This window comes from Xyrauchen texanus, chromosome 28 (genome assembly GCF_025860055.1).
Source record: "Xyrauchen texanus isolate HMW12.3.18 chromosome 28, RBS_HiC_50CHRs, whole genome shotgun sequence".
In the NCBI taxonomy this organism is placed as follows: domain Eukaryota; kingdom Metazoa; phylum Chordata; class Actinopteri; order Cypriniformes; family Catostomidae; genus Xyrauchen; species Xyrauchen texanus.
The window spans coordinates 21,715,895-21,731,166 of record NC_068303.1 but is presented as its reverse complement, the minus strand read 5'-3'; positions in this window follow the sequence as shown (position 1 = coordinate 21,731,166).

Here is a 15,272-nt window from a genome sequence, read left to right as displayed (position 1 = left end):
GATTCTGACGTCAGTTTCACGAGTACAGGCTGATCCGAGTGTCTGTGAGAACTAAAAAGACCCACGCAGTGACTGATTAAGACACAAGACTTATACGTGCATTTTTCAGGCTGGTTGAAATTTGTAGTTGAAATTATTGGTTCCATCATTTAGAGCTTAATCGTTTTGTTTGTTTGTTGTTGTTTTATTTTACTTTCATATCATAGTGATTTCGCTGAATTTGTGAGAGCAGTTTTGAAATATCAGTTTATTTTATTCAGACATTTTAGGAAAACGCTACATCTTTCATTTTACGTCACATCATAAAATTAATTCATAATAAAATCACAATATTATTATTATAATTAATGATAATAACAGTAATTTATTAATAATTGCAATAGATAAATAATAATATTGATATTATTAAAATATTTAGAATGAATAATCTATTATTATTTTTTAATAATAACACATTATTCATTTTAATTGTATCTTTGCAAAACACTTACAGGTATATTGAAGATAATATTATAATAAAGGGAAACATCCAAGTAGCAACTCATAAGCACAGCCTACCTGGGGAACATGGCTCATAATACAATACATACTGTGTTCCAAACCATCCTACATACTGTTTGTACAAAAGAGCTTCAGCTGAAAATATTCTCATTTGAAATATAGAATCCTTACCCTGGAGCATGCATGTAATTATGAATTATCTAGCTGCTGCAGACAGTTATTTTTTTCTTTCCTTTTTTATAATTCAAATCTCGCTGTCTCAGTATGAGACTCAGTGTTCAAGAAACAGTCCAGCAGAGTCATAGTGAAGCTGGATTTAGAAAATAAATAGAAAATAATTTAATAAACAAACAAACTGCATCATCAGCTGTGACTTATACACCAGAGTAATAACAACAAGCAGAGTGAGCGATTTCTGTAATATTGCTTGAAATTATTTGCTGCTATGCATTATTTTTTGCTCAGGTCATGAAATATGTCTACATATTTATCTAGTTACCTCTCACTCTCTCTCTCCACCTTCAAATGATATTCAGTGCTTTTATTTGGATAATCTACAGTAAAATATATTTGGGTGATTCTTAAGCAAAATCATTATAACTTAAAGGAATATTCTGGGTTTAATACAAGTTAAACTTAATTGACAGCAAATCATTTTGACTTGAATTTTTTGAGGGTGTAAAGGCAGAAATATGAAGCTTATAACTTTATAAAAGCACTTACATGAATTCTTCTGTTAAAATTAATGTATTATGTGAGCTGTAAAAAAATGTATATTGTTATTTTTTACGTTTTTGGGTTTGTGGATATTACATTGTAAGTGTCTCACTGTAAAAGAAAAGTTTAAAGAAAAGGAGGGACAAGTCAAAATTTAATTTAGTAGCAATCAACATTATGCCACAAATGCTGTCGATTGAGCTTAACTTGTATTGAACCCGGAATATCCCTTTTTTAATCTGCCATGCTGTTCCCCAGCATGTAAACTTTGGATTTTCCTGTTTTGTCTTTTCTTCAAAGGATCAGAACACTTAAGATGTTAACAGTGAGCACAAGGAACATTCAGTCAGGAGACCAAATGGACACAATCGGAAGAGCCAAGGAGTTCAAGAGGCATTCCTGCACTCAGTGACCTTTCCCTATGGTCTTCTCTTAGGGGCCCCATGACGCTGTTTAAATGAGTGAGTGATTTAAGGCAAACCATCATAGTCATGGGAGTTCCAATTCCCACCAACACTTGGGTGAACAAACTGATAGGTAGATAGATAGAAAAAGAAAACAAACAAGAGATAAAGTAGATGTTGTAGTTTGGACAGGATACTTTATTTCACCAACTAATCTACAGATGAGAGAAAGTGCACCAACAAAACATACCTAACTTCCCGTTGTAATTACCACTTCAACACATTGTTATATTTAAGGCTCAAATAAAGTGCTTGAGGAATGAATTACTCTGAGCCCGTGTCCTTGAGCAAGACAGTGGGCAAGCACTGACATGCATATGGATGTAGAGTATATGGTAGAAAGCACATCTTTATCATCATAGTTTTTATAGTCCATTTTAATTGACGCATATTGAACATTTCCTCATAATTTACATGCTGCAGTGCTTGCATATTAGTTGTAGGAATCATGAAATACCAAATTCATTATTCATGGTACTATTTAACCTGTACAATATATATATATATATATATATATATATATATATATACTGTATTCACTGGACACACACACATACACACAGAAATATGCGGTCCACCAACAATAAAATAAAAATAATAATAAAAAGCCTACATGAGAATTACTTTATTGTTCTGGTTCAAGTTCACTGAGGTTTTAGCGCAATCTCAGACAACATGTCAAATCCCGCATGCTGCCGAAAGGTATGAGTCATAACAGTAAGGACTGGTGTAAAATCAAATCAGGCCCCTTGAACCAGTCGAATGCACAACAGTCGCCACATTTGATGACTCATTTTGGAGCAGATTATCTGACTTTGCGGTTGTTGCAATGCAACACATTGCCAAATAACATCCTTATATTGGCTTGCTAACGTGCGAGGCAAGCCCCGACAAAAGCACAAAGACGTAAACTCGGTCGCGTACTCAGAGGCCAGCCAACAGTGCAGTTTGCCAAATGCTTTGATTACGTCAATTGCTGCTTCTCCAGCAACAGCCTCAGGGAGCAGGCTAACCGCCATTCACAACACAGACACCGCACAGAAACTAACAACAGCTCAGGTTACCTACAGGACAGGTAACACTTCCCTGCTGAAAACAATGCAAACAGATGACATACACTTTTTCCTGCACTCTCACACATGCATGCAGGTCGAATGAGTATTGCACATATTAATACACTCGTGAAAAATGTGTAACTACTTCAAAAAGACCAATAAAAGAGATTCTGCTTTCTTTCTTACTTTACACCCACATTCACACAAGCATATAAAACAATTATTGACAGTTAACAGGTAAACACTGAATCCAATGGTTTGTTAAATGTATAGTGAACACAAAATTAAATTAATATTCACCCTCATGTGGACACAAACCTGTATGACTTTATTTCCGTGGACAGCCTCAGTCAACATTCAATTTCCTTATATGAAAAAGAAAACATGCAGTAAAAGTGAAAGGTTTATGAGGTTAACATTCTGCCTAATATTTTACATTTGTGCCCTTTAAAATTGGTTTTAGTGGTTTAAACCCATTTAAATTGGTTTTAGTGGTGACAGAAAGGTGCTACTCTGCAGAACATCTTCAGACACATTCAGATGAAAGACAGAACTTCGATGTTTGGCAGATTATTTTTGTACATTTGTCATCTGAGGCCAAGTGTGGGTGTTTATGCATGTATGTGTAAGTGTGTGTGTGGGGGTGGTTAAATGAGGTTTGAGAGTTCAAACCAAAGTCAAACCAATAGTTTTGTTTTTGAATCTAGACACAGTTTCTTGATCAGCCACATCTTGTACTGAGAGTAAACAAGTCAAACAATAACAGTGCTGTGTTTACTATCCTGTTTAGCATAGTGATGGGGTTTGTGTGAAAAATGAGAGTGTATTGAAAAGGAGATGAAATTTAGACCAGATTTATCACTGGTGAGTCACAATCAAAATCCATTTGAATCTTGATATAACAATGGGTTTCTCTGACAAAAGCATTTAAATTCATACAGGAGGTTTTGATTGATTGTTATCAGACTGAAAATAATATTGTAGGGTCAGAAATGTTGGGGGTCTTGGGGCAAAAATGACTAAAATAATCCCAAAATTTCCAAATGTTGGGGCAGAAAATGCTCTTGTAATGTTTTTTATTTGTAATGTGATATAGTTCTTATGATTGTATTATAGTCCTAGTTATGCCATAAATTATGAATTAATGTTGTTTTAATGATAGGATAAGAGTTAATACATCCTCAAATTTGAGAATTTTAAAGGGATAATTCACCCAAAAATTAAAGTTCTCTTATCATTACTCACCCTCATGCCATCCCAGATGTGAATGACTTTCTTTCTTCTGCTGAACACAGACTAATATTTTTAGAAGAATATCTCAGCTCTGTAAGTCCTTACAATGCAAGTAAATGGTGACCAGAACCCCAAAATCTCTAAAATGGAGATAAAGTCAGCATAAAAAAATCCATATGACTTCAGTGGTTAAATCAGTCTTCTGAAGTGATGCAGTTGGTTTTGGGTGAGAACAGACCAAACTGTAACTCCTTTTTTCACTTTACAACTCATCATTGCAGTCTTTTGGCACAATCATGATTTCAAGTTCGATTACACTTCCTAGCACATGATGCATGCTAAGAGCACTAGATGGCAAGTGTAATGGTGATGGGAAGTGTAATCGAGCTTGAAATCATGATCACCAAGATGCTGTCAATATGTACCATGAAATGAGTTACAGTTACAGTTCTCACCCATAACCAACTGGATCACTTCAGAACTATATACTTACATTGCAATACAATGTACTTATTGTGTAACTATATGTTCTGCAAAATTCTCACAAGATTTACATTTGCTGCTACTGAAGTTGATGCATGGGTAGGTTTAGGGTTAGTGTTTAGGGTTAGGGTTAGGGGTAAGGTTAACATTGTGACTAGATGTAATTAAATTCAGGTACTTTAAATGTAAGTACAATGCAACAACACATATGCACATTTTAAGTAAATTGTATCAAATGTTTAAAGCTGAAAGCGTGTAATTTCTGTGACAATAGTGCCACCGAACGGAAGTGCAAAAATAAAAATTTTCAAAACAGCTTTTCAGAATATGCCACTTATCTGCTGTTGTTCAAACCATAAGTTAGTCCTGCCCCCAAATCACACCATTGGTTGAGTAATGTTGTCTGGGCGGGTCTAAGCGGGTCTCTCAAAACAAACAGAGGAATTTTATAGTGCCCAAGAAACACATTGTTTACAGTTTTCAAGAAAACAAATCTATGCACAAATTCTCTGCATAATAAGCTGAGATAGAACAAAGTATTTTAACACTGAAAAACTTACATACTTCAGCTTTAAGTACATAGTAGTTAAAGCTACACTATGTAACTTTCTTTTTTAAATAACAAAATATTTTTAATGAGAGAGTGCAACAAAAATCCATCTTCCAAACCATTTATTTACTTTAACCAAATACATTTTGATAAGCCTATAATAATTATATTAAATTATAAATATTTTAGTGCTGTTATGATGGATTTCATGGGAAATTGCATACATACGTCATTCACCCGTGCGTGTTGACGTTAAATCCGTACAGAGTGAAAATTAGCTCCGGCTACTGTAGCGCCTGTATGCTGTGGCAGTAGCATGAAGCTGATAGTTTGTTGTTACAACTAATGAGAAAAATTGACCATGGATCATTCAAAACGGCAAATCACTTTGTAAAAACAAAGAAACCCCGAACAGATTAGAGTATTCAAGCAAAAAGGGAAAGCAACAGAGTTCGTTATAAAACCCAAATCAACATCGGCTTGGCTATTCAGAGGTGGTGACAACTGAAAGGATTTAAAAGAGAACCTGAGATGGATTTTTTCTTCCATGTAAGATATTTTATTGATATGGGTTATGTATAGTTGTGTAATCACACACATGTCTGTCTGTCTGTGTGTCTGTGTGTGTGTGTGTGTGTGTGTTGTGAAATAAAATAATTATACTGTAATCGGTGCAGAACTTTTCACTTGTTAGCACAAGTGTGTATTTCTCTTCATAATGGCAATAATTTTTATAAATAAATAATTTAATCCTAGGCTTGCCAAGGACATGTGAGTCTTGAAATGATGTTGACCACTGGTTGGTAACAATGACAATATATAAATTAGTAACTACTGTGGTCTATTTGGCCAGAATATCCTGCAGTTATAAAAACATTACAACATTTGACTGTATCAGACTAGCAATCTATTGTTCTATTGTTAATGAACTTTGCCTAACTTTTTTAATGTAATTTATTTCAAAACATCAATGTTTCCAGTAAGTCAAATCAACAGCATAAGATATGGCACTTATCTGCTCAGATGACATGTTTTCGGATATCCGTCTTTTCCTTTCTTTCATTATTTATTTGTCCATTGGCTCTCATAAGATGTCCTGTATACATGTGTACGCTGGTACCTCGAACCACATTCATCTGTGCAGAGGAGCAGAGCCGAAACACAACCAAAACAATGTTCTTCTGCAAGACGCATGCAGTTATATTTTTTTACCGCTAGAGGGCCAAAAGTTACATAGTGTAGTTTTAAAGACACCTAATGCAAAGTGGGTCTGAAAGGTGAGTGAGGCTATGAAAGGTGATTCAGTTTTTTTTTTCCATGTAAGAAATCCATAGAGATTTGGAAGAACATGAGGCTGAGTAAATGATTACATCATTTGAATTTTTGGTTGAACTATCCCTTTAATTTGTACAAACGTAAAAAGGCATTCTTGTGCAAAAAATGTACATGTTTATTAGATAACAGATGGGAAGTTCTATAAATAATTACAGCTCTTGAGTGTACTAAGATCAGTGTAGCCTAACTAATCCATTTGTAAACATAAGAGAACTTTGTACACATTTGTGATGAGCTGAGGCAAAGGCTGTTAACTCTCACAGGTAGGTCACTAATGCTTGCAGATGTACAGGTTGGCAATGGAAGGTTAATAACGGCTAACAATCCTTTCTGTAGTTTGGAAAATGTGATTCTGAGCATATAAACTCCAGAAGTGCATGTTGAAAGCTATTGCGTACCTAATGTGTGTGCACATCTATTTAATACACAGTTTATAATTGATGAGTTAGCACATGAAGAAACACAAGAATTAATGCTGATGCTGAAAACAAAGTTTAAACAAAGCTTATCACAGAAGCATGCGAAACTGGTGTTGCTATTCAAAGGTGTTGTTGTTATACTGCTAAAACCCTACAGTACAAGCAGTTATGGATTGCACACTCAATCTCAAACACATTCTTTAAAAAAAGGCCCTTGAGAATGCATACATTAACATCCTGTTAACTCTTAATGCTTGAACATGATAAGGCTCCTCAAACAGGATATATTCAACTGTAGTATTACTCTCCGGCTATCATCTTCCCCATGTGGTCTGCACATCACCATGTACTACTGTCTGTGATCATTCAGCCCCTGTTAGCTGGATTAAAAGGATGAAATCCTGTACATCCAGACTCCCTAATTAGATTTCTGTAGGTTAGCAGCTACAGTGCACTCTCTGGTTAATTTCACACACTCGGGCCATGTCAGACAGAGGCAGAATAAACAGGGCATGAGGGATGACCCATCAGTTTTTAAGCGGTGAGGATGTTTTGTTGAAGTCTGAAGCTTCTGTGCTGTGTGGAGAGATGCTCATCGCAGGGCATACACAAAGCCATTACCTTTCCACCCACACAGTCTCACCCACTCACACACAAGCGATCATACCAATAGCTGGTTCTGCTTTGTCTCTCACATGATCACACTATCCTTCTATCATCCTTGTTTACATTGCATCACTCATGTTATCCTCTACATTGTTTTTAAAGGGATAGTTCACCCTAAAATGAAAATTCTGTCATCATTCAGTTACATTCATGTTGTATTCACCTTCAAACTCAATGGACACAAAAGAATTGGGCAGAATGAAAGCCTCACAATTCACTTGCATTGTATGGAAAAAGATGCTATAAAAGTGAATAATAAGACTAAAGTGCATAAGGGGCCATTCTCACCGAAGTCATTTTGCATCCGTCTGCCCTGTTTTTCAATATAAACATCTACATAAACAAGCACCTTTGCACTGCATCTCACTCTTGCACAAGAGCACCATGTTTTTGGGCATAAACTTTAACTTATAAAACACGTCTCGAGATACCCGTGTTCTGTTTTTTTTTCGCTGTGCTGCATCATTGCATTTTTAGCGCTGGAACTTGTTCAGTCTGAAAGGCCCCTTCTATCTCCTTTTGTGTTTCATTGGACAAAGAAAGTTTGGAACACCTTGAGGGTGAGTAATTAAAGGGATAGTTCATCCAAAATTGAAAATTCTTTAATTAATTACTCACACTCATAGATGTGTGTCTTTCTTTCTTCTGCATAACACAAACGAAGATCTTCAGAAGAATATCTCAGCTCTGTTGGTCCGTATAATGAAAGGCAGCATAAAAAGTAATCCATACAACTTCAGTGGTTTAATCTATATCTTCAGAACATAGATATAATAGGTATGGGTGCGATACAGATCAATATTTAAATCCATTTTACTATAAATTCAGAATGTGAAAGTGAAGATTTTTTGTGAAAAGAGTTATATTTTGGTCTGTTTTTCACCCAAAACCGATTGGATCACTTCAGAAGACATATTAAACCATTGAAGTTGTATAGATTACTTTTATGCTGCCTTTATGTGCATTTTGGAGCATCAAAGGTCTGGTCACCATTCACTTGCATTGTATGGACCTACAGAACTGAGATTTTCAGTCAAGTCAAATGCATCTAAAACGCAACGAAAGACAATTTTCATTTTTGGGTGTACTATCCCATTATTTTTCATAATGTTTTTATTCCATCTTTTAATTTCTTGTGTATCATCATTCTGTTTCATATTATTCAAATTTGTATTATTGTTCTTTGTTACACTCTCTTTCAAAGTGCCTTTTACAAACTGAAGGTAACAAACGTCAAGGTCACATGGTGTGTGGTTTGCTAAATCCTTCATTTAGCAAACAGTGTCAGTCATGCAGAGAGAGTAAAAAAGCTTCAATCGCCCCCACAAGACTGATTCTTAATGGTCATGTTCGCTATTTGTGTTGTATCTCAAGAAACTATGAAAAGCTGCATTGTGAATGAGAACCTGCAATAGGTTGTAAGCCACATGCTCTTTCTATCCAGTGACAGGTACTCACAGTTTCAACCACAATTGCAGTGTGTGAAGACGACACTACTTAAATAGAATTGACGTCTCACAGATAAAACAGGTGCGTGAGAGTGAGTGAAAATGAGAAAATAAGAAAATTGTTCTTTCTAAATAATCTATTGCCAATGAAAAATAATGTTATCAGCATACATAAAACATACTGTATACTATATCGTAACAAACTGGCTTAAAGGGATAGTTTACCCAAAAATTAAAAATCTCTAATCATTTACTCACCCACATGCCATCCCAGATATGCATGACTTTCTTCTGCAGAATTTTTAGGAGAATATCTCAGCTCTGTAGGTCCTTTGAAGTGAATGGTGGCATGAATTCATAAGACTCCAGTGGTTAAATCCATGCCTTCAGAAGCGAAATGATAAGCTTTGGTAAGAAACAGATCAATATTTCAGTCCTTTTTTACAATCAATTCTCCACCTTGCCCAGTAAGTGTCGACATGCACAAAGAACGTGAATTGCCAAAAAAAAAAAAAGAAGAATGTAAAAGTCCCAAAAGGACATAAATATTGATTTGTTTCTCACCAACACTTATCATATCGCTTCTAAAGATATGGATTACTTTTACGCTGCCTTTTTGTGCTTTTTTGATTAAAATATTTGGGTGAACTATCCCTTTAAGTGTAACTGGGATTGCTAATTCACTCTATGTCATCAAAATGCATTAGGAACAATAGTTCAAATCATATGTTAAAAGATCCTTTTAAATGTTGTCCATCATTTGGCACTGGAGGTAAAATGAATGAAACACCTCCGACTGGAGAACCAGCAGCAGTGAGATCTCTTTGTCTCCTCTGAAGTGTCTCTTGAGGAGCTGTGCTCACAAGCATGTGAATAATCGCCTATAGCCACATTTCAAAAAGGGCTGGCCAAGGGAATCACTCTGATTAATGAAATAATTATCTGGAACACTGTGGAATTTATAGACTGATATACACATATTATGACCCAAATTCTGGCCATTTAAAAAAACTGCAACCTCCTCTCCCATTTCTAGCCTATTTCCAGGCAGTTACCATGGTTACAGGGAGAGAGGGTGTGTGTGTCAGAGAGAGAGAATGAAAGAGTGAGATCTAATACAAATTCCAGACAAACTTTTTTCTTTCTCACCAGAGAGAAAAGAGTGATGATGCCTTTCAATTTTCAAGTATTTCAACGGAGCACTGCTGACAGAGCAGACAAAACAAAGCCACACTATTTTGCCTGGGGATTGCATCACATTTCCATTAATCATCTTCGTAGGATTTTATTGCATCAGTGTCTCTAACTCACAGACTTTATTCTCAAACTGTAATTCAGTAAACAGGGTTACAAAAATGTCACAACTTCCCTGGAGTTTCTGTAATGCAAACATTTCTGATGACCTCATCTATGCCCTGAGTGCCGTTGTTCACCCGAAACCCTTCATAGTCGGTTTCTCATTTCGACAACAATGCCACAACAACAACAAAAACAAAACCCTCAAACAGGATGACAGCATCTCATCCGACGACCCCTAAACAATAGTCTCAGTCCCATCTCAACCTCCTGAACACTTAACACTGGCCAGAGAAGCTACACCACACAAAACCTCCCCCAAATAGGAGAGAAGTGACATCATGTGGATTGAATGGTTTGATTCAAGTCACTCCATTTAGCTGTCAACTTCAAGCTCATGGCATGACTGAGAACTGAACAGCACAGGTAACATTTAACCATAATGTGCACAATACTTGTTATTTTAGGCTGCAATACACACTGCCTCTCCAGATTTTCTGCTCTGTAATATATAGGTTATTACTTCTATTGCAATTTTAGCTCATTACCATCTCAGGTTAAAAATGTTTAGCTCAGTTATTAGGTCATTTAAGTATGTATAAGTCTGTTGTATAAGCACTGCTCTATTCCTTCAGCATCATGGTCTAGAGTCCTTTGTCTGAGAGAGAAAGTGTTGCAGAGATGAACTCTTTAAAGGAGAAGTGAATGTATTAATCTCTATCGCCCTCGTCTGGTTTAAAATAGTACTATATCCGTATGACGTTAAATAATCAGGGTTTTGTAATATAGTTGTGACCTTGATAGAAACAAAGCAAAATGCTATTTCTTGCTGGGGACATCTTGTAGCACTTCCAATGCTCTAAAGAAGGATCTGGTTATATCTACAACGTAGCATGGTGTTCAAACCATGCACTTAGTGTTTATTACATTGTAATAATTTATTTATAGGGGCAAGTCTCGGCTACAAATGCCATTAAAAAAAAAAAGAATATATATATATATATATATATATATATATATATATATATATATATATATATATATATATATAAGATACAGTTCATTGAACACATGTTGACCTTTCATGACAACTTACCCCAACTTTATGTAGTAAGTTGTCATACACGTTCCCCATCATAACAATCTAAACAAAATGTACACCTCTTTTTAAATCTCTACCTACATTAAACAGCCTATTCTAGACTTTTCATCTTTTCATTAATTTTCATCAAAAAGTACATGAACCCTTTGAAATTACCTGCATTTATGTATAAATATGTCTTAAAAACTGGGTTGATCTTCATAAGTAACAATAATGAACACTCACAATCAGTTTGAACTAATAACACACAAATTATTGTATTGTTCTTGTACATGTTAAACACGTAAAAGTATGTGTACCTCTAGGCTTATTACTTCAACAAATTGAGTCAGGAGTTGGTAAACCTGGCATCCAATTAATGAAACGGGATTGGAGGTGTGGGTTAGAGCTACTTTGACTTATAAAAAGCACTCAAGCATTTTAAGTTTGCTACTCACAAGAAGCATCTGCTAACGTGGACATACCTCACAAAAAAGATCTCGTAGAGACCTACGATCAAGAATGGTTGCTTTGAATAAAACTGGAAAGGATTACAAAGTTATCTCAAATAGCTTAGATATTCATCTGTCCACAGTTAGACAAATTGTCTATAAATAGAGACAATTTAATACAGTGGCTACTCTCCCTAGAAGTGGCCGTTCAGCCAAGATGACTCAAAGGGTACATTGCAGAACGCTTGGTGATGTAAAAAAATAATCCTATAGTGACAGCCAAGGACTTGAAGGAATCATTGTAACTGGTTAACATCTCTATATATGAGTCTACTATATGGAAAACATTAAATAGATGGAAGCTGCTGCTTTCCAACAAAAACATTGCTGCATGCCTAAAGTTTGCCAAAGACCACCTTAACACTCCACAACGCTTCTGGGAAAATGATTTGTGGACGAAGTTGAATTGTTTAGGAAGTACACGCAGCACCACGTATGGCGTAAAAATGGCACCGCATACCAACTTGAAAACATAATCTCAACGGTGAAGTACAGTGGTAGGAGCATCATGATTTGGGGCTGCTTTGTTGCTTCGGGGCCTGGATTGCTTGCCATCATCAAGGAAAAAATGAATTCCTAAGTTTACCAAGATATCCTACAGGATAATGTCAGGGTGGCTGTGCACCAGCTGAAGCTCAATAGCAGTTGGGTGATGCAGCAGGACATGGGCCGTAAACACTGGAAGTAAAGAAAAAAAAAGAAGAAAATCCACCTTTTGCAGTGGCCCAGTCAGAGCCTATACCTGAACCCAATAGAGATGCTGTGGAATGACCTCAAGAGAGCCGTTCACACCAGACATCCTAAGAATATGGCTGAGCTGAAGCAGTTCTATAAGGAATAATGTTCCAAATCTCCTTCTGAACATTGTGCAGATTTAATCCACAGCTACCAGAAATGCTTGGTTGAGGTTATTGCTGCTAAAGAAGGATCAACCAGTTGTTAAGTATTTGTCTAAACTTGTGACTTTGATGAATATTACATCAAATTTTATGACCTATTCATGCAGACAAACGGCTAATTCCAAAGGGTTCACATACTTGTTAAAACGAAAACAACTATGAAGCACAAAATGATTCTTGACCCATGTGCGACTTCAGGACATTTTTGTTCTTTTCATTTTAGTTTTTTCAATAATTTTGTCTGTGTTAATGCCAACAGCATGCATTTTGACAGAGGTAATTTTGGGGTATTTTTTGATATTTTAACCTCTGTTCCTAAAATAAATCTATTATACACTGTGTACACAAAATAGTTACACTCAGGACAAAAATGTCCCCATTGAAACCCATTAAAACGGCAGTATTTATTCCCAGTGCCATTAAGGCATAAAATCATGAATTCTATGATATTATGCTTTCATTCCAGAGTCCTGGCTTCAAAATTTAAATTTTTTATATTTTCCACCAGATGCTGCCATTTTTCTCATGTTTAGCCTATGGAGCATATACATCCTTTTTTCCTATTTTCTATTTGCTGTATTAAAGAGCACTGCAGGCCAGTTGAATTAATGATGCAACTAAAATTTTGTGTGTGTATTGAGATATGTGTGGGCGTGCGTGTGTGTGTGTGTAAAACAGTAGCATTATGTAAACAAACTGTCATTAAAAGGGTTAAAATCCTGAAAATGTATGAATGCTTGGTAGTTATGATCAGGACTGATGTTGGATAAAAAGTCAGTGTAAGTGGAAAATAACATTAAAATGTCATATTTCTATGGCATTTTTGTGATGCAGACAATTTTGTCCTCTAATGTCCTGAGTGTGAGTTTTTTTTATTCTGACACTGCACAAAAAATAATAATGCATACATGTTGTTGCTAATCATTGACATATCCCAGACATTATTAATAATAATTCCCCTTTGCATTTAGTATATGGAAAATATATATTTTGTGTGTGTATGTTTTCCCCCCATAAAAAACAACAGTGGCATTATATAAACAAGCTGGCATTTGTAAGGGTTAACATCCTGAAAATGAATGAATATTAAGTAGCTATGATCAGGACTGATGTTGGTTAAATATATTAACTCAATGAAAGTGGAAAATAGTATTAATATATAATATTATTATGGCAGTTTTTTTTACGTGGACATTTTAGTCCCTGAGTGACCTCTGAGTAACTTCTTTTTATTGACGCACAAGGGTTAAAACAACAAAAATGGAAAAGGTAATATACAAAAATATTACAATTGTTTGGGCCAACAAATATTGTAATTGATAAATTGCATACATTAATGACATGTGACAGTGTGACTTATATATATATATATATATATATATATACACTCACCTAAAGGATTATTAGGAACACCTGTTCAATTTCTCATTAATGCAATTATCTAATCAACCAATCACATGGCAGTTGCTTCAATACATTTAGGGGTGTGGTCCTGGTCAAGACAATCTCCTGAACTCCAAACCAAATGTCAGAATGGGAAAGAAAGGTGATTTAAGCAATTTTGAGCGTGGCATGGTTGTTGGTGCCAGACGGGCCGGTCTGAGTATTTCACAATCTGCTCAGTTACTGGAATTTTCACGCACAACCATTGCTAGGGTTTACAAAGAATGGTGTGAAAAGGGAAAAACATCCAGTATGCGGCAGTCCTGTGGGCGAAAATGCCTTGTTGATGCTAGAGGTCAGAGGAGAATGGGCCGACTGATTCAAGCTGATAGAAGAGCAACTTTGCCTGAAATAACCACTCGTTACAACCGAGGTATGCAGCAAAGCATTTGTGAAGCCACAACACGCACAACCTTGAGGCGGATGGGCTACAACAGCAGAAGACCCCACCGGGTACCACTCATCTCCACTACAAATAGGAAAAAGAGGCTACAATTTGCAAGAGCTCACCAAAACTGGACAGTTGAAGACTGGAAAAATGTTGCCTGGTCTGATGAGTCTCGATTTCTGTTGAGACATTCAGATGGTAGAGTCAGAATTTGGCATAAACAGAATGAGAACATGGATCCATCATGCCTTGTTACCACTGTGCAGGATGGTGGTGGTGGTGTAATGGTGTGGGGGATGTTTTCTTGGCACACTTTAGGCCCCTTAGTGCCAATTGGGCATCGTTTAAATGCCACGGCCTACCTGAGCATTGTTTCTGACCATGTCCATCCCTTTATGGCCACCATGTACCCATCCTCTGATGGCTACTTCCAGCAGGATAATGCACCATGTCACAAAGCTTGAATCATTTCAAATTGGTTTCTTGAACATGACAATGAGTTCACTGTACTAAAATGGCCCCCACAGTCACCAGATCTCAACCCAATAGAGCATCTTGGGATGTGGTGGAACGGAGCTTCGTGCCCTGGATGTGCATCCCACAAATCTCCATCAACTGCAAGATGCTATCCTACCAATATGGGCCAACATTTCTAAAGAATGCTTTCAGCACCTTGTTGAATCAATGCCACGTAGAATTAAGGCAGTTCTGAAGGCTGAAAGGGGTCAAACACAGTATTAGTATGGTGTTCCTAATAATCCTTTAGGTGAGTGTATATATAT